General features: G+C 36.9%; 2 long non-coding RNA genes across 2 annotated transcripts in view; one reads left to right on the forward strand and one right to left on the reverse strand.

Moving 5' to 3' along the window:
* Nucleotides 1-23,830, reverse strand: part of LOC141352953 (uncharacterized) — a 138,131-nt gene extending 114,301 nt beyond the window's left edge. The window contains exon 1 of the long non-coding RNA XR_012359992.1: nt 23,469-23,830. This is a non-coding gene — a long non-coding RNA (uncharacterized lncRNA). The remainder of the gene's footprint in view (nt 1-23,468) is intronic.
* Nucleotides 8,004-11,103, forward strand: LOC129447713 (uncharacterized). The gene is made up of 3 exons (XR_012360065.1): nt 8,004-8,433; nt 9,379-9,511; nt 9,654-11,103. It is a non-coding gene; the product is annotated as an uncharacterized lncRNA (long non-coding RNA).
* Nucleotides 23,831-23,901: the final 71 nt, after the last annotated feature.

Genomic DNA, 23,901 nt, shown 5'->3' on the forward strand with positions numbered 1-23,901 from the left:
AAAATAAACCCAACCGTTGGGTTGAATTAACTAGAAAATGTCCAATTTGACCCATCCACACACTGTCAGGATAAATGGTCCCTACCTAGCTGTCCCTGAGGCGGTACCCTATTAAAAAGTACACATTTGCATCTAAAGAGTACATGTATATTGGTAGCAAATGTAGACACATCTGTTCCTAAATGGTACATATTGGGACCTTTTAAATGGTACTGTCCCAGTGACATTTTTTTTTCTGTCAGTGCACTGTATAATGTTCCTTGTTATTTCTAAATAACATCTATGTCCAATGTACTATAGACCAGTGCTTCACAATCCTGGTCCTCGAGGACCCCATACCAAAAAGTTTTAGATGTCTCCTTTTTTAAAACACCTGATTCAACTTATCAGCCTTCTTCTAAAAGTGTTAGCATGTCTCCGTAACAAGCTGATGAGTTAAATCAAGTGTGTTAAATACTTTTTGGGAGGGGTCCTCGAGGACCAGGATTGGGAAACACTGCTATAGACCAAGCGTGCCGCACAAGCCCTGAAAAGTGAAGCCAAAACACCTCAATCGGCCCCCAGTAACTGGTCCCAGTGTAGGTCATAAAGCCCGCCTCCCCAATGTTATTCAATGGGACTTGAGACCAACTAAAAAATTTAATTTTTTTTCCGAAGCTGGTTTCTGTCATTTACTGTAGTTTTTATCACGCTGATGTAAATTCAAATGTTTGTTTTAAAAATAAGTTTGTGTTTAGTTAGTTATTTAATGATATAAAACCGGTGGTGTCACGTCATGATTGACAGCTGTGATATCGTGTGCTATGCGCATTCTGTGAGAGCGGGGTCTTGATTTCGCGGCTTTACTTCCTGCTCACTACTGCGCAGGACTGGTCCCGAAATCGCTACTGCGCAGACTCCAGAACCAAGATGTCAGCGCCATATCGAGACACTGCCGGCTTCACTTTTCACCAATGGAAGAGAGCGAACAGGCTCGTCCATCTTTTTTTACAGTTTATGCTATAGACTATAGACCAGTGTGCTATAGAAAACAGTCAACTATAAAAACACACTTTTGGGGCCTCATTTATAAAATGCTATGTAGAAACCATCCTAAATGTGATCATATGATCATTTCATAAAAGTGTGTATGTGTGATTGATAGAACGAACGAAATGTATGCAGAAAATCACAAATGATTTTAAAATTGTGAGGAGCGGAACGGTTTCAGATTTTCGCTTTTAAACAATGATTACGTTTACATGCACCCTCATAATGCGCTTATAATACGATTTAGGAAATATTTTGAGTACACTTAAAGGGAAACGTACCTTTTTTTGAAAATATGCTCATTTTCCAGCTCCCCTAGAGTTAAACTTGATTTCACAAAAAAATTTATTTTTACCGTTTTGGAATCCATTCAGCCGATCTCTGGGTCTGGCGGTACAACTTTTAGCATAGCTTAGCATAATCCATTAAAACTGATTAGACCATTAGCATCACGCTTAAAAATGACCAAAGAGTTACGATATTTTTCCTATATAAAACTTGACTCTTCTCTACATTGTGTGCTAGGACCGAAGGAAAATTAAAAGTTGCAATTTTCTAGGCCGATATGGCTAGGAACTATACTTTCATTCTGGCGTAAAAATCAAGGACTTTGCGCCTCTTGCAGCCATGGGACATCAGCAATGATATTACGCAGTGCCCGAAAATAGTCCCCTGCTATTGAAAGTTACCAAGGGGACTCATTTTGGGTGCTGCGTAATATCATTGCGCCTGCTGCAGCCATGGTACGTCAGCAAAGTCCTTATTACGCCAGTATAGTTCCTAGCCATATTTATATGTTAATTATTGGAAATAATCACATTATTGTTGTACCTGTACATGTAGTCAATTAATGTAACTGATATACAAAAAGACTAAACATTTTTAATGTTTAAATTATTTTCACGCAACAAGAATGTCTTATATTTGGGTTGTTTGCTGGTTTAGCTGGTGGTCACCAGCATACCAGCACCAAAACACAACATATGCTGGTTTTGCTGGTATGACCAGCATGGGATGCTGGTGCTGGTATGCTGCTGATGACCACCAGCTAAACCAGCATGGACCATCATGGGAGTTATGCTGGTCTATGCTGGTGGGCACCAGCAAAGCAGCACCAATACGCAACATATGCTGTTCTTGCTGGAATGCCTTGCACTCTTTCACGACAAAGACCGTTTATATAAATAAGAACCTTGAATTTTTGTGTATGTACACTTTACAATCAAATCTGTGCGTAAACACGCTGTATAAATGCGGCCCCTGGTATTGATACAAAGAACTTGAGCTAAAAAAAGATTAAAAAGTTTTGGAAACCTTATACTAAAGTTGAGTTCATACTAAACCATGCATATAAAACCCTGTCGTGTGATAATCTGTGTACCAAAGTGATCCACAGCGAGAGCACATTGTTTTGGATGACTCACTCACTTGCGGAGTCAGTTATTTTTGGCGGATGCTCGTGTTTTGCCAACTCCGCACGAACCTGGGAAATGACTGATGATAATCCCGTGGAGCTTGTTTCTTAATGCCCATAACCTCTTCTGACAAGCTTTACATATGCATTCAAACCGAGCCCATAAAGGAGAAAAAAATCTGGAAGTGAGCTGCACTTGACGGCACATCTGTCCGGCTGAAATGTAATACTGTATAAATATTATTCGAGTTGTGAGAGAATAACGTAGAGGAGAATAACCTCCTTTTTCCCCGAAAAGTACAGTGGACATTAAAATTTAATGGAAGATGATCCATTTATATATTTATTTATTCATTCATTAATGCCGCAGTTTAGCCTCAGAGAAAAGAGACGTCTTTCATTTCACCTGCACAATCACGCAGGCAGGAGGTCTCTCGCAGTTTTGCCCTTTAGCACACAATGAAGCATCCAGCCGAAGAGCTTCACTACACCTCTGGCTTTTCTCTGATACAGATACTCCAGCAATCCATCTTTATCTTTCATTTCACAAAGCCAGTGAAATCCTGCCCGTGTCTGCAGTTTTTGCCGTTTTCCAACCAACAAACTACCGCTTTATCCTAAAATATGACTGGATTTGATGTACACCTATATATTATTCTGAGACTACTAGTGACAAATGCTTCAAATTTAGCCTTTTTTAGAGGCTTGAAAAATCACCACATTTCACGATTTCTTATTTTATATTTCCATAGACACTATAAGTTTGTACAAGACCTGATGGTCCAGTATCCCAAAATGAGAACATTTCATACAGCATCTTGTGTCTGTCAAAAAAAAAAGGTCAAATAATGTTCCCTATAGTTGAGGTGCTACCCTTTCAAAAACTGCACCTTTGCACCTAAAGAGTTAAGAGTGCATATTAGTAACTTAAATGTACACACTGGTTACAAATTTATATATAAATGGTTAATATTAAACTCTAAAAATAATCCACCCAGCATTGGGTCAAAAAGGGAAAAACCAACCCAATCTCATGACAATTCATAAATATTTTAACATGTGGCTAATTTGTATTAATTTGTGTGATTAAACTTGTATGTTTTTTTTTACGATTTGTTTTCACTCCTGTGACGTTGGGGTTACAGATTAATTTATACGTATTTGCCAAAGTGTACAATGTAGACGTACTTACATTCAATGGTAACATTATTAAGTTTTACATCTATAAAATGTTAAACATTTACAAATCTTTTATACTAGGGGTGTACCGATAAATCATCCGATGATGCTTGCTATGCTTCTCAATAGGGCTGCACGTTTTCAAGATTTTAATTAACCGTTAACCGACACCCTTAGCGGTTAATACTCGGTTAACCATATTATGCGCAAGGCAACCCAGAGATACAGACACACGAGAAAGGGGTAGTTATTAATTTTTAACACCTTTAATAACTGGTTGGACGACATTTAAAACAAAATTAATTTATAGAAATAAAACGCAGTGGTAAGGACAGAGCAGCTTAAGTATGTCACTGACTTTTGCGTTCGCGGGGATGGTAGGCTGGGCGAAGGTACTCGCAGGCTCCGCGGCCGCCTCTCTGATGCCCGGGTGTTGGCTGGGTTTGCCGCGATAGTCTGCGAAACGGTGAATGCCGGTGCTTCAGCCTCTCACCGGTTAGATCACTTGCCCACCCCGACACCGTCTTTCACCGTCGTTTTGATATTTTCTTGTAATTAAATCATTTAGCTTCGTTAGAGAGAGCAAACACTTATAACTGAATGTGTCTGCTGCATGAATTCACAGCGGAGCTGAACGCGTGTCACTTCACAAAGCAGCAGGTGTCAGATTTCATTTATTTCTGTCAGAGTTTGCGAGGCGAGCTGAATGACCAGACGATAGCAGAAGCTGCGTGCTTACTCGTTTTTGTTATAATGCACATATATGATGTTTAATATAAGCGAGATAGTTTTGTTGTATTTTTTATCAAGAAAAATAATAAACCCATCATTCAAGCAGCGCTTTATGGAGGAGTAGCCGGTTGCACTGCTTGGAACTGGCGAGTTCTGCGAGAATTACCTGCGCACATTGACTCAAGCACTTAATTAAATCAGCTGTTTATTCATAAGCACGCAAATTCATACGCGATTTAATGCAGCTTATGCAAGCGCTGCATTTAAACAATTGCGTAATTCAATAGTGAAAGTAAAATGCACACGTCTGCATGCATTAACCGGTGGGAAAATTCTGTCACCGCAGCAACCCTAGGTTGTACATGAAGTATATAAGCACTGCATTGCAATACTTGCATTTTGCCCTGTCATTCTCGATTTTAAAGTGCTCCCACACTGTGCTTTTCTTTGCCCGCTTCATATTAGAAAACTGCTACTATTTGTGGACATTACAAATGTCTGGGAGTGCTTTGGCGGTCTCTGGTGGTGCAAAAATGTATTACAGCTAAATTCAATGCACGCCATTAATGCCTTTTAACCGAGCAAAATGTTTCACTCGGTTAAACAATTTTTAACGGTTAATCGGTTAATCGGTTAACCATGGACACCCCTACTTCTCAATGAATTACAGTGAAATGCCGCTACATCCAAAAGCCAGAGGTCGCTCTCGTGCATAAACTCAATATGCGCTGCAGACGAAGAACCATACACGCAGCTCCAGTAAAATGGCTTAAGGATATATTTATATTGCTGTTCTTCAAACCTTTTTACATATTTTCATGATAATAAAGAATATGTATGATTATGTTTGACGAGTGTTGCTTTTTCAAATGCATGTTATAAACGACTCAAACAAACAGTGATTTCAGATCAATAAGGACTTACTGATCAAAAGTCATAGTACATAAAATAGCTGCATAATATCGGCTGTGTGATTCAGAATAGTTATCAGCCACGTATTATTAGTGTATATCGGCATTTATCGTCACATCCGTATTTTATACCATAAAGAATGCTGTATAATTTCAATTTAACTATTTTATCGATAATATTACCATTCTCACCCTACCCCAAACCTTACCCTAAACCCAAACCTTTTTTAGACAAAATATTAAAAAAAAACGTAATGTATTCTTTATGTATTCTGTAACGCAACTGACAGAAATATGTAGGACATTTTTAGTAACAATATAGCATTTAAAAGATATTTTACACCACTAATACAGTCATATCCCTAAACTTACCCAAAAAAGTTTATTAAAATCATATACTGTTAGAAATAAAAATCATAACAGACAGATAAGTCATTTATTTATTGTGAATTTTCAAAATCAGTACCAGAAGAAGTTAAAATGACGATATGCTGCCGCCGTGGTCCTCTCTGGAGTATATGAAATACAAAGAAGTATTAAAGTTATTAATCCACGAAAACGTTAATCCGCTTTTCTCTGTCAAGGCGCGCATTTCAAATCTAAAAGATGGCAAATTTCTGAAAGACGACAACATCGCAAATTTGTGACGTAGCACGCAAGAGCCAATATCACTGCCGTAAAGCAATGTGTTGTAAAGCGAGTAATATTTCGAATTTAAATTCGTAATGAATGCGAGATTTGACGTTTATGGTTGCTGCTGAGAACTGGTATCAAGATCGGATAAAGGGCTGAATTTGGATCTGTTCCTCACAATCGTATGAATTTTATAAATGTGGATTAGGCCTACAGGGAATTAATACAATTAAAGCCTTTTGTGAATTTATGTTGGTGTAATTATTGTTGTTGAATATGAAAAGGCTGCATGGGGAAAACGCCTTTTGTGTGTCATGGCAAACAAACTAAATGTTAAAGAATGGTTAAAGGAATGTTAGTTTGGTTTAATATTGTGTAATTTTCTGAATGTCATGAACATTTCATTAGGTAAATGAGTAAACGGTCTAAATAAGTAAATAAGTCAGAAAATATGATTAAAAACATGTCATTAATATGAGTAAGAAACGCCAGTTCCTGCGATTTTAATATTTAATAGGAATATGTATAAATCTGTACTTCTGTAAAGCTGTTAATATGTAAATAATTAACGTATTAGTTAATACGTCGATATTATACGTTTCAGTGTGTATAATAACGTAAATAAATGTACATGTAACACAACCACACTTTACGTGAAAATACACACGTATTCTCATCAGATCACGTTGAAAATACGTACAAATTCCGTGAGGTAAGGTTGGACAAACCCAGATCTTGGATTAAATGAACCCAGAAAATGATTAGATTTGACCCATAAATGTGTTAAAACAACCCAGCGTTTTGGATTGAATCAAACACAGATGGGTTAAATTACAACAGTGTAGAAGAAATCTGAACATACATTGTATATATTAATACAGTAAATATACTCTTACACTGCACAAGGCCTGCGCGATATTGAAGAAAGCTAAAACTAAACTAAAACAGATATTACTTACACTGATTGCATGTACCATTTCCAAATGTTAAAATCGTTTCATGTTTGCAAACTATGTGCATATTGTGATACGTGTATTTTTGCAATTTCTTTTCAGCTGCATTCAAACAAGTTGAACTCTGAATTCACAGTGAGGTTTATTAGGACTGTTGTAGATGATGATGAAATAACATCAAAGTAAGAGTGGTGAACTGACTCTTCAGGATTGCAGTGAGTTAGCCGGTATGTTATTTCGAGTCGTCATGGGCACTGATCCCCTGCCTCATGCTTTATCTCCTACTCTGTTTATTTTTAGTGTGCTTTATAAGCGCCACACAATACCATTGTCTCTGGGCAAAGTCTATCAGATTTACTTTCTTGCGTAAAACAACAGCTGCAGCGCTCCAGACCTTGAGTCATTCACTGCCTTTGCAAATGGTTTTTGCAGGTGATATTTAAAAACGTGGATGATATCGCGCTTAAAAATGTGTTTTGATGGTACTGTGGTACAGTATAGAATTCAGGTTATTATATACACTTTAAAAACACATGCAGCATGAAGTTAAAACAACTTGGTTTTACAAGTCAATTCAACCTACTATTTTAAGTTTTGGCTTAAAAAAAGTTGGCATAACTTATAAGTTCAAGTTGAAATTGTTTAACAAATTTTTTTAAACGTAAAATATGTGTTGATTTAGCAAAAACGCTGTAAATGTCAGATCAAAAACTGCTGCCAGAAAAAGCGATAATACGTCATCATTGATTATGAAATACCATTGGGTCTCGTGACCGATTGCATCATTACGTCAGCTAAGAATGTGAGGCTATTGGCTGTTGTGACCGATTTTGTCATGCTTTCTGTATGCGCATGATTTTCTTCATATAAAGTGATCCCATGGCTTCAGTTCGCAAGGCTCAAATGCAAATTGTTTGTAATACTTTTATACTGGTTTTTTTTGTCAATTTACGGAAATACCTGTGACTGTATTTTTACTTGCGTGTTGTGTTTTATATGGTTGAGAATTGGTTGGGTTTAGGTTAAGGGTGGGGTTAGATGCTCCATAATAACTATAAAACCATATTTTTTTCTAAACAATTTCTACATTTACAAATTTATTAAATTAAATGCGTCTAATCTGACTTATATGCACTGTTAGACATTTCTGTATTTTTTACAGTAATTTACTGTATATCACCCAGTATAATACTGTAAACTATTTATACAGTACATAACTGTAATTCGCGTTGCATTTTGGGAATTTTCTGTGACATCATACATCATATACAGTAATTTACTGTATTTTTGAAAATTGCTGTATGCTACTGTATATTTTCTAACAGTCTTTTGGCGGCATTTTCCTTATTCACACAAATCCTTATTTTATTTTTCTCAAAATCATCATTTTTGACAATTGTATACACACAGGCGTTGACTTATTTTAGCTAAGGAACCATGTAGCAGCACAGGTGTTCAGAGGACTGATTTCAGGTGTGCACATAAACTGAAGAGTTTTCAAACAAGACTTTCCCTGGGACAGCACAGCGGCGCTTTTCAGTTGAAGATACACGAGAGGAGAGAATGAAAAAAGACCAGCAAGGTAAAAAATCTATATAAGTTATTTATTATCAGACCCGCGGTTGTTGTTTACCCGAACGGGACATTTTAAAACCGTTAACCGGACGCGTTGCTTAACGTATAACGGTAATATTAGTTTACCAAAGTCAGTATAAACCTAATTAATAAATCATCCTATGTGTATGCAAGCCTACGAGCACGCGCGGTACGTTAAATTACACGCTAGTGTTTTCCTTTTATAAAACTATTATGAAGAAATGCTTAACGTAGCCTAATGTATACGTCAATGATATGAAAAGATCAGATTTAGTATATAACGTTACCTGAGAGAATAATTTATTAATAAAAAGCATATTTAACAAAGTACCCTTAATTACATGAAGCTGGGAGGAAAACTCTTAATGTGTAAGTTACGTTGTGTTTATATTCTCATCCGCTTGGCTTTACCTGTTACATAAATTATGCATTATTAATAAAGTGTATAACTAAATTTTATCTTTCAAATTCGTTAAACTACGTTAAACATTTTAGAAAGTCCCATGTGAACATAATAAGAGTTTGTTTAACAGTTTTACAAACGACTTCAATGTATGAGCGTATGTTGTTTGTGTGTTGTGGCCAATCGGAAAAACATTATATATTAAATGTAAATATGTTTAAACATAAAGGCTGAAAACTAATTTGCATAAAATCAAGTTTTAAAATGTGTTTTTGTTTTGTATTAAATTGCTTTTGAGGCCAATGTAGCTGTACAGTAAATATTCAGCCTCGATCAGAAAACCATGTCCCAGTGTCCTAACACACAGACCTGTGGCCATGGTGCAGTGATTCGAGTACAGTACATCTACTCTGGTTATCATTTCAAAACAGTATTTACTGAAAAATGAGTGTTTAGCATCATGTATTAAATGTGTTAAATATGTCCTTTTTTCCCTGCATTAATTCTGCTGTCTAATTTCTTTGGGAGGATAAATTAAGGAGGATGTAACAAAATACACTGCAAGAACTGGAATGAGAGACAAGTGAGGATGAAGAGGACAACAGAATATCCATCCTTTCTTCACCACCTCACAGAGTTTGAGTGAAACAACTTGTATTAGGTCAGACACTTCTCAATAAGATACAGTATGTGCTGCATATATGGGTTAGTTAGGTCTCCCTTCTTAACTAACAGCTGTAACAAACAGTACTGTAAAAAACTGTGGTTCAAAATAATTATGACCATCTTTCTTTTGCTTACAGGACTCACAGGATTATTTTATAACAAGACTGATTATCTTATACCAGAAGTTTGGTATTTTTTGAAGCTACTGTATTATTTCTTATGACAATTCATTTTGATGTGCATTCAGAACTGTAAGTTGGTAAGTACATTTACTGTATTTACTGTAAGTAAAGGCTAAAGAGTATATCTCCTCTAGTTCTAAGTTCTAACAACGTTCCCAAAGGTCCCAATAATGTTAAGCCAACATAAAAGTGTCCAGTTTTTAAATTGTTTAGGAATGTTTCTTGATTGTCCGAATGTTAGAGGAATGTTACATTTTATTTTCAGACAATGTCATGGTTAAATGTACTCACAATGTTTAAAACACATGTTTAGTATATTTTATGAATGTGTTTTACAACAGTTTGTAAATAATAGAATGTAATGTTTTTTTATCATTACAAGCAAAAACGTTCATAACGTTATTGGGATCTTTGGGAACTTTCAAGGAACGTTCTTAGAACCTTTCTCTGTGTTTGAGCATTGTGTTAGCATCATAAAACGCCATGGGTTCGAACAAGGGAATGCACATGCTGATAAAAAATGTATACTTTGCATTGCACTGTATGTTATTTGCCTTTTTCTGTAAATGTGAAGATAAATGTAAAGACAGACAGTCATTGTTTCATTTTAAACCAGTTTTATTTTAAGAAAACTTAACTAGACTAAATAGAAGGGTCACAAAAATTTTTATTTTGCTATTATGATGCTGATTTTGTGGTGTTATGGGTTTTCTGGTTACAGTAGTGGATCATGATCACCTCTCTAGCTTCAAAAGTAGGATGCAAAATGTATAACACCAAATCATTATAGCATAACTCCATGTAACTTGACATAATTTAAAGTCGTCTAAAGGCAGACATGATTGCGTGTAAGTCCTATGCCAAAGACTCCAAATACTGCATCTACACATTCTTCCTGATGTGTATATTTTGTTGGTATATCCTGGTTGTTGCAGGCCTGACAGTAAACTTGACTGTGAGCATCCTATCCATCAGGTATAGCTGTTTACTTGCATTACTTATTTAGAGAAATGACGGGTCAAAATTGATTATATGGATTATATTTTCATCACCCCTTTTTGTATGTCTTTGGGACACTTGAAATATATAGCACGTATAATGTGGAGCCATTTTATAATGCGGTCACAGACTACTCCCATTGTAACTAGAAAACCAAAGAAAATCATTGTTTAAATTATAAAATTATAATTTTTGGATTAACTAAACCTGTAATCAGTGTTATACGTATGTATGTTTATAATTTGTGTTATTTTAAATGTATTACTGCAAATGATTTGAAATGTGTATGTTTTAAATGTAATTTCACACAACTTCTTAAAGTATTTGTATTGTTTTAAATAAAGGTTTCAATATTTAAAATTGTCTCTTTGAATTAAATGTTAGCAGTATCTGTAGGTTAAAATGTAAAAAAATTATTTTATCTAAAAATTTAAATATAATAATTTAAATATAATAAAAATGAATGTATAAAAAAAGAATAGCAGTATAGTATACAGTAGTATACTTTAAACCTGGGTTTTTACAGTAGCACACTGTATTACATATTTACAGTAGCATTTAAATACTGTAAAATGGAAATACAGTTTAGAACTGTAAATCTTATTTACAGTAGCCTACTGGCAACAGTGTTGCCAGTAGGTTACTGTAAAAATCCTTGAAAATGTCTAACAGTGTGGCAAAAACCTTAAAACGTAACCACAGGTTGTATACTGTGAGCTATTGGCGCTAGAGAGCACTAAACTAGGGTTGCCGCGGTGACAGAATTTTCTCACCGGTTAATCGGCGCGTCACAAACCCGGTGATCCCGGTTTCACCGGGTGGGAGGGGCTTATAAATGCGCATGCAGACGTGCACATTTTACTTTCACTTTTGAATTATGCAACTGTTTAAATGCAGTGCTTGCGTACGCTGCGTTAAATCGCGTATGAATTTGCGTGCAATGCGAGTGCAACAGCTGGTTTAATTAAGTGCTTAAGTCAATGTGCCCAGGTAATTCGCACAAAACCCGCCAGTCCCAAGCAGAGCAACCGGCTACTTCTCCATAAAGCGCTGCTTGAATGATGGGTTTATTATTTTTCTTGATGAAAAACACAAGAACAAAACGATCTGTGTTATATTAAACATCATATATGTATATTATAACAAAAACGAGTAACCTAACCACGCGGCTTCTGCCTTCGTCTGGTCAGTCAGCTTGCCTCGCACACTCTGACAGGAATAAATTAAATCTGACACCTGCTGCTCTGTGACGTGACGCGCGTTCAGCTCCGCTAAATTCAGTCTGCAGACACATTCAGTTATAAGTGTTTGCTCTCTCTAACGAAACTAAATGATTTAGTTACACGAAAATATCAAAACGACGGTGTCGCGGTGGGCAAGTGATCTAACCGGTGAGAGGCTGAAGCACCGGTTATCACCGTTTCACCGACCATCGCGGCAAGCCTACACTAAACACGTTACTTTACTGTACGTCATTATAAGCTGCTTGCACAAATTAACTATAAAGGTCATTATTTTTGGAGGACAGTCTCACCAATAGTGTATTGTTTATGGCACAGTCCAGCAAATGCCACTAAGGATGCACAATATATCGTTATCGGCCGATAACTGCTTATTTTTAATATTATCGGTTATTGGGTCTGATAGCAAAATTAGGCTGATAAATGTAAGCCGATAAATTATGGATTATTTTGGTTGGTTGAATCACTTTACTTGCTCATTGCTGGCCATGTGGAGTTTTGATTGGTGCTTTCTGTGACATAGCACGAAGATGACACGTGTTGCGGGCTTAAGAAGAGTATGCTAGTCTAGCGCAAAGACAAGATGTCCGCGGTCTGCGAGTTTTTCATTGTGAAAATTATAAGAATATTTATCAGCCTATAGATATCGGTTATCGGCCCCCAAATTTAAAGAGTTATCGGTTATCGGTATCGGCCAAAATTTCCATATCGGTGCATCCCTAAATGCCACATTTGACAGCTTGTGAGCGCCACAAATTAATGCTGCAAATCTTTTGCATCTTGATAGAGCCATAACAAATAGTTGTGTCTAATCATATAATCTCCAGAACTAAGTTTACTGTATATACTGTATGTAAAGTAAGTTATGTACTGTAAGTATTAATGTACAGTCAGCTGGTCATTAATGTAAAATAAACCCCAACAGAGTGCTCAGAATCCAGATGCAAAGCGGAGGCGTCTTCAATCATCCTAAAGGGGTTTATTTTCTGATGACCTGCTAACTGTACATTATCCTTTATATAATTTCCTTCACTACTTCATTGCATTGACCAATCAAAATCAAGTATTCCACAGAGCTTTCAAATAACTTTCAGTATTTCCTCTTATCAAAGCTGGGTTAGACTTCTAAGCACATTAACCCATCAAACAAGATGCTTTTTTGACAAAATCCCCAGATTTAATCTATATCAAATATTACGTTACTACATCTGTTAAGTAAGTGTAAGAAGCAATATGTAAAACCAAACTATTAGTCAAGTAATGAGCAAACAATAAGCTGAACGTGAGCTTTCTTTTGCCTTCTGCCAGCTGCCTGTGATGAAAACACAACAACGCTCACTCCATCCATTCTCAGCTTTAAAGAGTAATGAGCAACAGAAGGGATGATATTCTTCTTCTCCCAAAGTATCAACTTCGGGGACCAAACGTAAACTTCGCTCGATAATTAATGACACCAGACAAATGGCGGCTGATTGAGAAACTTGCCTTTATTGTCAATCACCATCTGCTCCGTAGCGCCAACGCGACACAACGCTAATTGCCTCGAGTGCGTGTAAGATGCCTTTATTAATTAAAACAGAAAATAAAAATGATTTTAGGAAAGCTTCAAAAGCATTGAGCATCAAACAACTTGGCAGCTGTGTGTGTGTGTAGGGCTGAAATTTAGTGGACTGCGTGGTATTTGGTGAGTCTTCTGAAGGGAGGTACCCATAATGCCCAGAGGCCAACGCAGGCCTTTCAGAATGCTGCGGCTGGCAAGTCTCACCGCGCTGGGGACGTCAGCAGAAAGTCGTGTGGCCGTGGTGACTGAGGTGACCGAGGGGACCGCCGCTGACAGAGTCGGTTAAGATGGGGAGAGGTAGATGAGTTTTTTATTTTGTCAGAGTTTTACCTTCAGGGTGGAGCGAATGGATGGGTTCAGGCAGAACGGAACGGAAATGAGAAATTGACAGGAATGTACTGGAAAGGATGAGGGCTTGGTAGTTGACTAAACTGCAGACTGTGGATTCATGTGACAGTCTATTCTAGAAAAAAAACTGTACTGTACTTAGACAGGTATATGTGACCCTGGACCACAAAACCAGTCATACACGGGTATACTTGTAGCACTAGCCAACAATACATTGTATGGGTCAAAATTATCAACTTATTATGCCAAAAATCATTAGGATATTAAATAAAGATCATGTTCCATGAAGACAGTGTATATATATATTAACAATGTATTTATCATTAGTAATATGTGTTGTTATGAGCCGTTTCTCAATGTCAAGGAAGGATCCTCGGAAGCTAGAATTTCGAGGATGCAACGTCATCGACGTCCGTCGAAGGACTGTTCCAATGTCGAGGATCCTTGAAATTTCAGCCAAGGACTGAGTCCTTCGTTCGAGAAATATCCCATATACAGGAAAGGATGCAAATTTGTATCCTTCGCGCTCTTCACGCGCTGAAATCACCCACAATCCTATGCGCGCAGCACCGAAAGCACACCTTTCAATCACGCAATGACGTAATGACGTGCACTTGCTAGCCTGTTCCATTTAACGTGTTCTCCGAATGCTTAAAAGGAGCCTCGAAAGGAAGTGACTTGTAAGGACTAGTCCTGCCAAGGAAGTATCCTTGACATTGAGAAACGGCTATGGACTTCATTTGGACAACTTTAAAGGCAATTTCCTCATTAATTTGATTTTGTGCACCCTCAGATTCCAAATAGTTGTATCTCGGTCAAATATGGTCTTGAATAATGGAAATCCTTATTCAGCTTTTAGGTTTTGTATCAAAAAATGTATCCTTATGACTGGTTTTCTGGCCCAGGGTCCCATATAACATTATTGACAAGTGAACAGTATTTTATGGGAGAGCAGGGGAGAAAGTAAGATTTTTCATAAAAAAACACAATTTTAAAAGATAATGTTTTAGACAGAGATATACACTCACCTAAAGGATTATTAGGAACACCATACTAATACTGTGTTTGACCCCTATTCGCCTTCAGAACTGCCTTAATTCTATGAGGCATTGATTCAACAAGGTGCTGAAAGCATTCTTTGGAAATGTTGGCCCATATTGATAGGATATCATCTTGCAGTTGATGGAGATTTGTGGGATGCACATCCAGGGCACGAAGCTCCCGTTTCACCACATCCCAAAGATGCTCTATTGGGTTGAGATCTGGTGATTGTGGGGGCCATTTTAGTACAGTGAACTCATTGTCATGTTCAAGAAACCAATTTGAAATGATTCGAGCTTTGTGACATGGTGCTTAATCCTGCTGGAAGTAGCCATCAGAGGATGGCTACATGGTGGTCATAAAGGGATGGACATGGTCAGAAACAATGCTCAGGTAGGCCGTGGCATTTAATCGATGCCCAATTGGCACTAAGGGGCCTAAAGTGTGCCAAGAAAACATCCCCCACACCATTACACTACCACCACCAGCCTGCACAGTGGTAACAAGGCATGATGGATCCATGTTCTCATTCGGTTTACGCCTAATTCTGACTCAACAGAAATCGAGACTCATCAGACCAGGCAACATTTTTCCAGTCTTCAACTTTCCAATTTTGGTGAGCTTGTGCAAATTGTAGCCTCTTTTTCCTATTTGTATTGGAGATGAGTGGTACCCGGTGGGGTCTTCTACTGTTGTAGCCCATCCGCCTCAAGGTTGTGCGTGTTGTGGCTTTACAAATGCTTTGCTGCATACCTCGGTTGTAACGAGTGGTTATTTCAGTCAAAGTTGCTCTTCTATCAGCTTGAATCAGTCGGCCCATCAGTCGGGATTTCAAACAAATGTAAAACGACTTCAGTATAATTTTACTTAACATACAGGTAAGTAGCGCATTGTTACTTTCGACCCTGTCAGCTGGGACGAAAATAACACACATGTGGGCCAAACAGACAAAATCGATTTTTGTGTTACACTTGTTTTAGGTAAATATACATGACTAGATCTACCAAAACACACTTGTAGCCAATCAGCAGTAAGGTGCGTGTCTACTAAACAACATCATTGCCTGGGTTGCGTATGTGTGGGATCTATCAAAAGAAGGTACAGATTCTATTGGGATAGGGGCGTGTTTGTTTAATGATTTCAAATGTCAACATTGGCTATCGTAGTTGGTTTACTATGGACATCATAGCATTTAAAACGATTGATTATGCCGATTTCAGTTTCACTCATGTTTAATAAAACATGCAAATGTAATGATGTGCAATTATTTCCAAATCATCAGTAATTTGGTGTAATTTGGTAATTATAGTCAATACTCATTAATGTAATTGCAGAGAGTCACATGCCTTGAAATGGAAGTCAGTGACAGGTCACATGATTTCCACTGAGGGTGGATATTTTACTGACAGTCCATTGAACTATTCAGCAAAATAAAGCGGGCCTCCGATATATCTGAATATTTTCAGGCTGTCATAACTTTAACAGTTTGACATGAATAATTCTTATGTCCTTAGCTTTCCGTCAATATAGTTTGACAAGCAAGGACGAGTTGTACACTTGAGAGAAAATATCACACTGGCTGTCTGTGCACGCTGTCGTAGCCAGTGTAATGGATTTTTTTACTGTAATCAATGATGTGTTTTCCTTTTATTGTCAAACTGAAAAGATAAAAGTGAGATTTTAATTATAAGTTAAATTGTGGAGAAATAGTCAATGCAAAATTCAACACAGCACTAAAGTAATGTTTGACACGACAAATCAGCTGACCAAAAGCAATATATACAAAACTGCTGTTAATGCATAGACAGCGACATCATAATTACTTGTTAAAATATTGGTGACCTTAATCCACAAGCTAATAGTGTAATTAAAGTGCTGTTTCATGGACTTCACAATCTTCTGTGACAAGGCTTAAAATTCAATTAACCCCATTTTAACATCTGTGTTTCAACTGCTTTTAAAATGACATTTGCTTCAGAATCTCTAAACGTATAATTAAAATTTGAAAATTATTTGGTCTCCAAGTATGTGGACATTGAATGCTTATGTGCTTAACACACTGATTTGCTGTGCTTTTAAACACGAAGGGTGACAAAATATGTATTAAAAAAAAGAGGCATGGATTTAAAGCCCAATTACTAAACAAATAAACAGAAATTAAAAGTGAAATCCTTAACTAAGTCGCTTTTGAATAAATGCATCTACTAAATGTCTAAATGTAAATGATTTAATTGTTAGGGATTGAACAAATAGCCTACAAAATGTATGTGCCAATAGTGATTTTTGGTTACTAAGTTAGAAGTAGTTCAATTTTTTAGACGAGGTCCTTGCGAATCTTTGACGCAAATTTCCGATTTTTTTAACCATGCAAACTATGCGCATAGGTCGTGCACGCGCACAAAAGGAATGTAGTGTAGCCCAAGAGATGAGTTGCATTTTATCACAATGCACATGTGTTGAACGTGCACATACTTTCGCAAACACGTAAAAAGCAAACTTTACTCCAGGCCGGAAAATGACATCTACCAATACCGATACATTTTTTACTTCTCGTTTCAAATGATTTTGATGTGAAATCCTATAAGTGCAGTGCGTATTTTCTCTGTCAAAACTGATTATAGGCTGATATATACAGTAGAGCCGTGACGATTAATCGTGCAAATGCGCATTTTCTCAATGAAAGAATTTTAAAGAGTCACGGTGAAATCCCGGCACATCCAAAAGCCAGAGGGCGCTCTCGTGCAGAAACTCCATTTGTGCCACAGAAGAAGTACCATTACAAACACTATTCCAGTAGATGTCTATAAGAATATTTATATTGGCGTTCTTTAAATTGTTTTAGGTATTTTCATAAAAATAATAAAGAATATTTTGAAGATTTTGCTAAATGCACGTTATAAACGACTCAGATTGATAAGGACTTCCTACTGACCAAAATGCCGTAATACACGCATGCATGAAACACAGAATCGCAGCCTTGCGATTCAGAAAGATATATTTAATGTGAATCGTTGCAGCCCTAATATACAGCTGCAGAAAAAATTAAGAAGATTATTTTCAATTTTTCTAATGCTGCGTCCGAAACTACCTATTTCCATAGTAAGCGAAAAGCAGTAGGTGAGGCGAGTAGTATGTCCGAATACATAGTATTCCAAAAAACAGTAGTACCCGAATGACCAACTACTTCCGGTAAGATTTTGAAGTGTGTATACGACGGAAACTTCACTATCCCATGATGCCCCAGGAGAGGAGTTATCCAACGAAGAAGCAGAGACGTTGTCGGCGATGTGGCTGTTTTCGCAATAGTATGACATGACGTGATGACGACGTATGTCACGTGATGTATCAACATGGCGGATGTAGTACGTCCGAATCACATTCATACTACCGGGGTTCATACTATACAGTACCTACTGATTTAACGGTCATTAAGTAGTTACTTTCATCTCATTAACTCTTTCCCCGCCATTGACGAAATATCTCGTCAATCAAGAGAAAACGCTTCCCCGCCAATGACGAGTATTTCCGTCTTTCTGCAATACCGCTATTGCAACTTTTTAAAACCGGAAGTATTGCCCTATGGCAAGCTGCTGCATGTCCGTGTATGTTTTAAAGATCGCTCTGAATGGGATCTCTATGAAAAGTCCGTCACAAAAATCGAATTATCTCTGCTTTTTGCTCAAAATGTGGTGTTTTTGCAGAAACCTTCCCATATTCAAAAGCTGATTACAAAAGAACTACTGAAGGTAGGATGAAACATTTTTTTTTGTTTGAAAGCAGAGGGTCTGTTCTTTCATTTGGTATATTGTATGTTTATATATTTGAAGAAGAACATTTTCTGGAAGGCATTAAACTTTTGTGAAAATCATGAAAAACGCTGGCGCTGGCTGGCAACTTTTTTAAAAAACACTGGCGGTGAAAGAGTTAAGTACGTACTGTGTACATTGTGCGGTTTCGGACGCAGCCTAAATGTCCTATTTTTAGGTGTTTAAGTAAAATTATAATTTCTGTTTCATTGTATCAACTTCCAACAACATTTCTGTCAAGTTCCTAATAAAAATAATTTATAAATAATTTATTTGCAGAAAACTAAACTGAGAGAAACTAACAAAAATATTTTTTAGCTCTTGAACACTGCATAAGAAAATAAAACGGTTATATTCATTTTTAAACAATACAAAGCACATTTTTTATGTATTTTAGGAGTGTGTGTGTACGAAAGAGAATGTATCATTTACAACACCATTTATATACAGTGTAACATTTTTAGGCATATAAAAAACAAATGTCTGGCTGTCAGATGTATGCTCTATCATCTCACATTTTCTTTACTTTCACCAAACAGTCCTGCTGCAGTTTTAAAAGGATTCCAGTATCTTTCCTGTCTTTCTCTATTATAGGCACTGTGACATATTGAGCAAAGACGTTTTCCATGTTCTCGTGGAGAAGGTCGTCAGGCCAGCCCAAATGTAGTCCCCTGAAAGCGAGCCAAGATTTCCATCGGTGTCATTCAAATTAGCATTAGACTTGAATGCTGTTCCCGAGCAGATCAGACAGTGTGAAGGACGGAGCTGTCGCCCGTTCAAGCAAGCCACAACCCCCCCTTTGTCAGCGTACGAGGAATAGCGCCTGCGGTTTCTACACTATCAGGGAAATTAATTGTCCTCAAACCACTTTTATCACACCCTCAGGTCCATGGCTAGATTCAATAAAGAGTTGTATTAATGCTACAGCTCGGGACTTGCTATTGACATGTCGGATCAATAATTTAGACTGCAAAAGTGAGCGTGTTACTAATCAGTATTGACAGATGAAAATACACAGGTTTTCTTGATCAGCTTGGCCTGTATATGTGATCGTATTACGGGATATTTTACGTTTATTGACACTAAGGGTTGATTCTTAATTTCCTACTGTAGATCAGTTTATTTTGAGATGTTTTAAATACTAAGAAGCACTTTAATCCAGGACTAGGCCTTAGTTACATTAGGGGATGGTTTCCCGGAGAGGGCTTATACTATTCCCAGACTAAAGTACATGTTTGAGCTAGTGATAGACCGATATATCGGCTGATTTTTGCGTGTTTTATGTGTATCGTCATTGGCCGTCGCCGATATGTGGCTGCTGTGTTCGCAGGTTTTTCTTGCATTATTTACAGACTGCGATTGCAGGTCATGTGACTAAAAACAACCAACCTTTCCATGACAACATCGAAAGCTCGGCCTAACAGCTGATTATAGCTGCACAAAGCGGGTTTTTATTTCTCATCTCTATATTTGTAGTAGTAAAGTGCTAGAAATCAATATCCTTTGCTGATAGTTCCTCATCATTGTGGAGAGTGCAGTTCATGGTTCCATAGCACCCACACCTGTTTTTACTATTTTTTTAAAATATATATTTATATTTATTTAGTTACTTTTTTAAATTGAGACTTGTAACATTTGGCATCATTGTGTCATTTTTATGATGTAAATTGAGTGAGTATCGGCTCTAAATATTGGCTCAAGAAAATCGGCAGCCTGTATAGGTCATCACCTAAGGCTGATAAAACAAAAATCGGTATCGGCAAAAAAAAATCCATATCGGTCGATTCCTAGTTTGAGCTGCTTTAATTTATAAACAACTTGTACTGAAATATCTTAATAAACACATGTTTTGTCTTAATATGCACACCTGTATTTTTATTGTATAGGTTTGTTGGTAAAAATTACTTAATATAATCATAATATAACTACGGAATAGTCCTGGATTAATCTAAAACCTGAGTCCCTAGGACAGTTAAGTTATTTTCGCAAACATTCCTTACAAAAACATATGTGCAATTTTAAGACAAAAATAGCACTAATGTATTCAAAAAAATTTGAGTGAAAGACGTTTTTAGACACCTCAAACATGCATAGTCTGGCCCCTTAATGTTTACTGAATTGCATTATTAAAACAATTTTAATCATAAAACAAACACATTATATTTGCTCAATTGCGCATATTGCATATACGCATATAGTCCATAAGTTGACGCTTTCGCCCAGGAAACAGAACTAAAGGGAGCTCGCATATTGACAGATCTATTTTTACCAAGGCCACGAGAGCAGCAGCCAGAGCAGGTGAGGTGAGGTGGGACGAAATTTTGGGGCCCATACGGGAGAATGAAACGGCACACGTTAATCATCCAGACAGCAGAGACATTAACTGCGCATGAAGCGCAGTCTCTGGACATCAGACCCGAGAACACGCTGCACGTATGAGGAGGGGCAGAGCAACAACTCTGGGATTCACATACTGCTTCTGTTGCTGCAGGACCGACTGCTTGTCTAACCTGCTGCCTGCAACTTTCACCTTTTGTGCTTCCGGGGAAAATCATCCTCATAGACACGCTGTGGTGAAAGTCTATTTTACATAAAATCCTATTCTGCTAGTTCACCCAAATATTTAAATTATCCCATGATTTACTCACCCTCAAGCCATTCTTGATGGTGTATATGATGATATTTTTCAGATGAACACAATCGGAGTTATATTAGAAAATGTCCTTGCTGTTCTAAGCTTTAGAATTGTAGCAAATGGTGCTTCTGATTTGAAGTCCATCCATCTTTCACATAAGTAATCTACCTGGCTCCAGGAAGGTTAATAAAGGCCTTCTGAGGGCAATTAGTGCGATTTTTAAGACAAATTTAAATATTTAAAACTATCCAAACTAAAATCACTAGCTTTCAGGAACGACCAAAGCGCACTCTCTCATGAGCCATGAATCATAATTTTAATTTTTGGGGGAAATATCCCTTTAACTCTCAAGCTAAAGTTAAATTCTATTTTGTAATAATAAACTGTTCTCCATATTTTACACAACAGGTATGCACTATTTGCATCTTTAAACATGCAAATAAAACAATTGTTATTGTTTTTAGTTTGGTGACAAAAAATCCCTAATTTACTATTCTCGAAGCGCAGTAATTCGTGTGCGGGAGGATGTCAGTTTTTTTTAAAGCTGCTAACAATATATATAGCATATATAGCATACTGTCTACAAACATTAATAATATTAACATTACTATACACCGTTTAAAAGGTCTACAGGTTTAGCATCAGTGTATGGTCTCTGTTTTGAGATACAGATGCTCTAAAATCATAAATGTAGTATTTTGTGACAGAAGTCCAGGGGCTCGTTTCAGAAAGGTGGTTAAGTGAAAACTCTGAGTTTGTTAACCCTGAAATAAGGGAAACTCTGAGTTTTCCGTTTCAAAAAGGGAGGTAGGTTAAACCTGAGATAGCGGGGTAAGTCAAGCCTGTTTCAGAAGGAGAGGTAACTTATACTCAGAGTCTGTTTCCAGAGTAACATACTCTCTGAACCTAACCTGGTCGGGAGCAGGTTTTATCCTGTAAACTCTGAGTTTCTTGTGGTCTCCTCCCCATTTTTAAAGGAGTAGCGGTGTTTAATCTTGTCAGTTGCTTTAGTACATTCATTCATTGTGCACATTTTTATCATGTACACTGTAAAAAAATTTTTAGCTGTCTTTAAGTTATAATTAAATTGCCAGTGCAAACCATTTTAACTTACGACTTTATATTTTTATATATTACACTAAACTTTCAACTAAAAACAGTAAATTGAAATGACTTGTAAAGCTAATATTATACTTAGGTGCATCGATCGTCTTAGTGACAAAAATGTCATGTACTTTTATAGAGAATCTTGTAGATGATGATGTTGCATTCATTTGTAGAAAGTTAAATTTATGTCCCGAGAGGATTTTGAGACCCCGAGTGTTTTTTGTCATATCCGCTTACATTTATGTGAGCGCAATTATTATTTTTTGCAGTCATTTTAGATATATAAATATCATTATATGACTAATATCAGTCTTTGTGGTGCTCTTACATTTATACAGTTGTTTTGACATTTCTTACGTATCCCCTCATCATTACCGCTGGTCTAGTGGATAGTGCTGTGTGATAGTTGGGCCAGACGTACCATCGGCGATCGGAGTTCGAATCCCGCTGGGCGAATTTTTGTTTTATTCATGACAAACATTTGTAAAGTTCATAGCCTTATATGACAAAGTATTATGCTTAATTTTATTTTAGCTGAACTGCTGTCATCTTTTTGTCCATGGGATTGCATGTGCATGTAAATGAATATAATAATGTACAGTCCTCAGTTTATTTACTTCTGATATTTTAACCGTGATGAAAAATTAAATGTACGCATTTACTAGAGTAAGTTAGCAATTTGCAAAAACAACTCTTTTCTTAGTTGCTGTACACTTGCAGTAACACTTTCAGTTTTAGTAGTAAAAATGATTAAGACCTCTTTGTCACGTGCTGTTGCCATGGTAAATCGTAATATCTGAGCTCCATTGATGATGGCTTTTCATTGTGGCTGTGCACGCGCTTAACTCAGAGTCAACCTACTCAGAGTCGATTGAACTAACTCAAATCAGCTTTTCTGTATCCGAAAACTCAGAGTTTTCTATCTCAGAGTAAATCAACTCAGAGTTCAAGTTTAAACTCAGAGTTAGTTGAACCTCCTTATTGAAACGGGCCCCAGATGACAACATGCAAAATATAAACGGAACTTCTTACCTTTGTGTTGATATAACGGTCGCGAGTCGAATCCAGTCCGTTTCAGATGTGTGAATAACCCATGAAAGCCGTCTAGAATAAGTTACATCCAATGACCATTTTTGTGCACAAATGCCTATAATCCATGAAATATAGATATATAGTCTGTTGTTTACATCAGATTTCGCTTGAACGTCGAATCCAGTCTGTTTCAGATGTGTGAATAACCCATGAAAGCCGCCAATACATCAAATGACCATATTATCCACAAATGCGTAATCCGTGAAATATAGATTGTCTGTTGTTTACATTAGATTTCGCATGAACTTCTTGTATTAGAATATAATATACAATCTGAGGACTATTTACATCGTAACACTGTGTATAATGTTACACTTTAGGTTCTAAAAAAACACGTAAACTCGCGTTCAAACTGATTTTAAAAGTAGGCGGG

The sequence above is a fragment of the Misgurnus anguillicaudatus genome, chromosome 21 (genome assembly GCF_027580225.2).
Source record: "Misgurnus anguillicaudatus chromosome 21, ASM2758022v2, whole genome shotgun sequence".
NCBI classification, from domain to species: domain Eukaryota; kingdom Metazoa; phylum Chordata; class Actinopteri; order Cypriniformes; family Cobitidae; genus Misgurnus; species Misgurnus anguillicaudatus.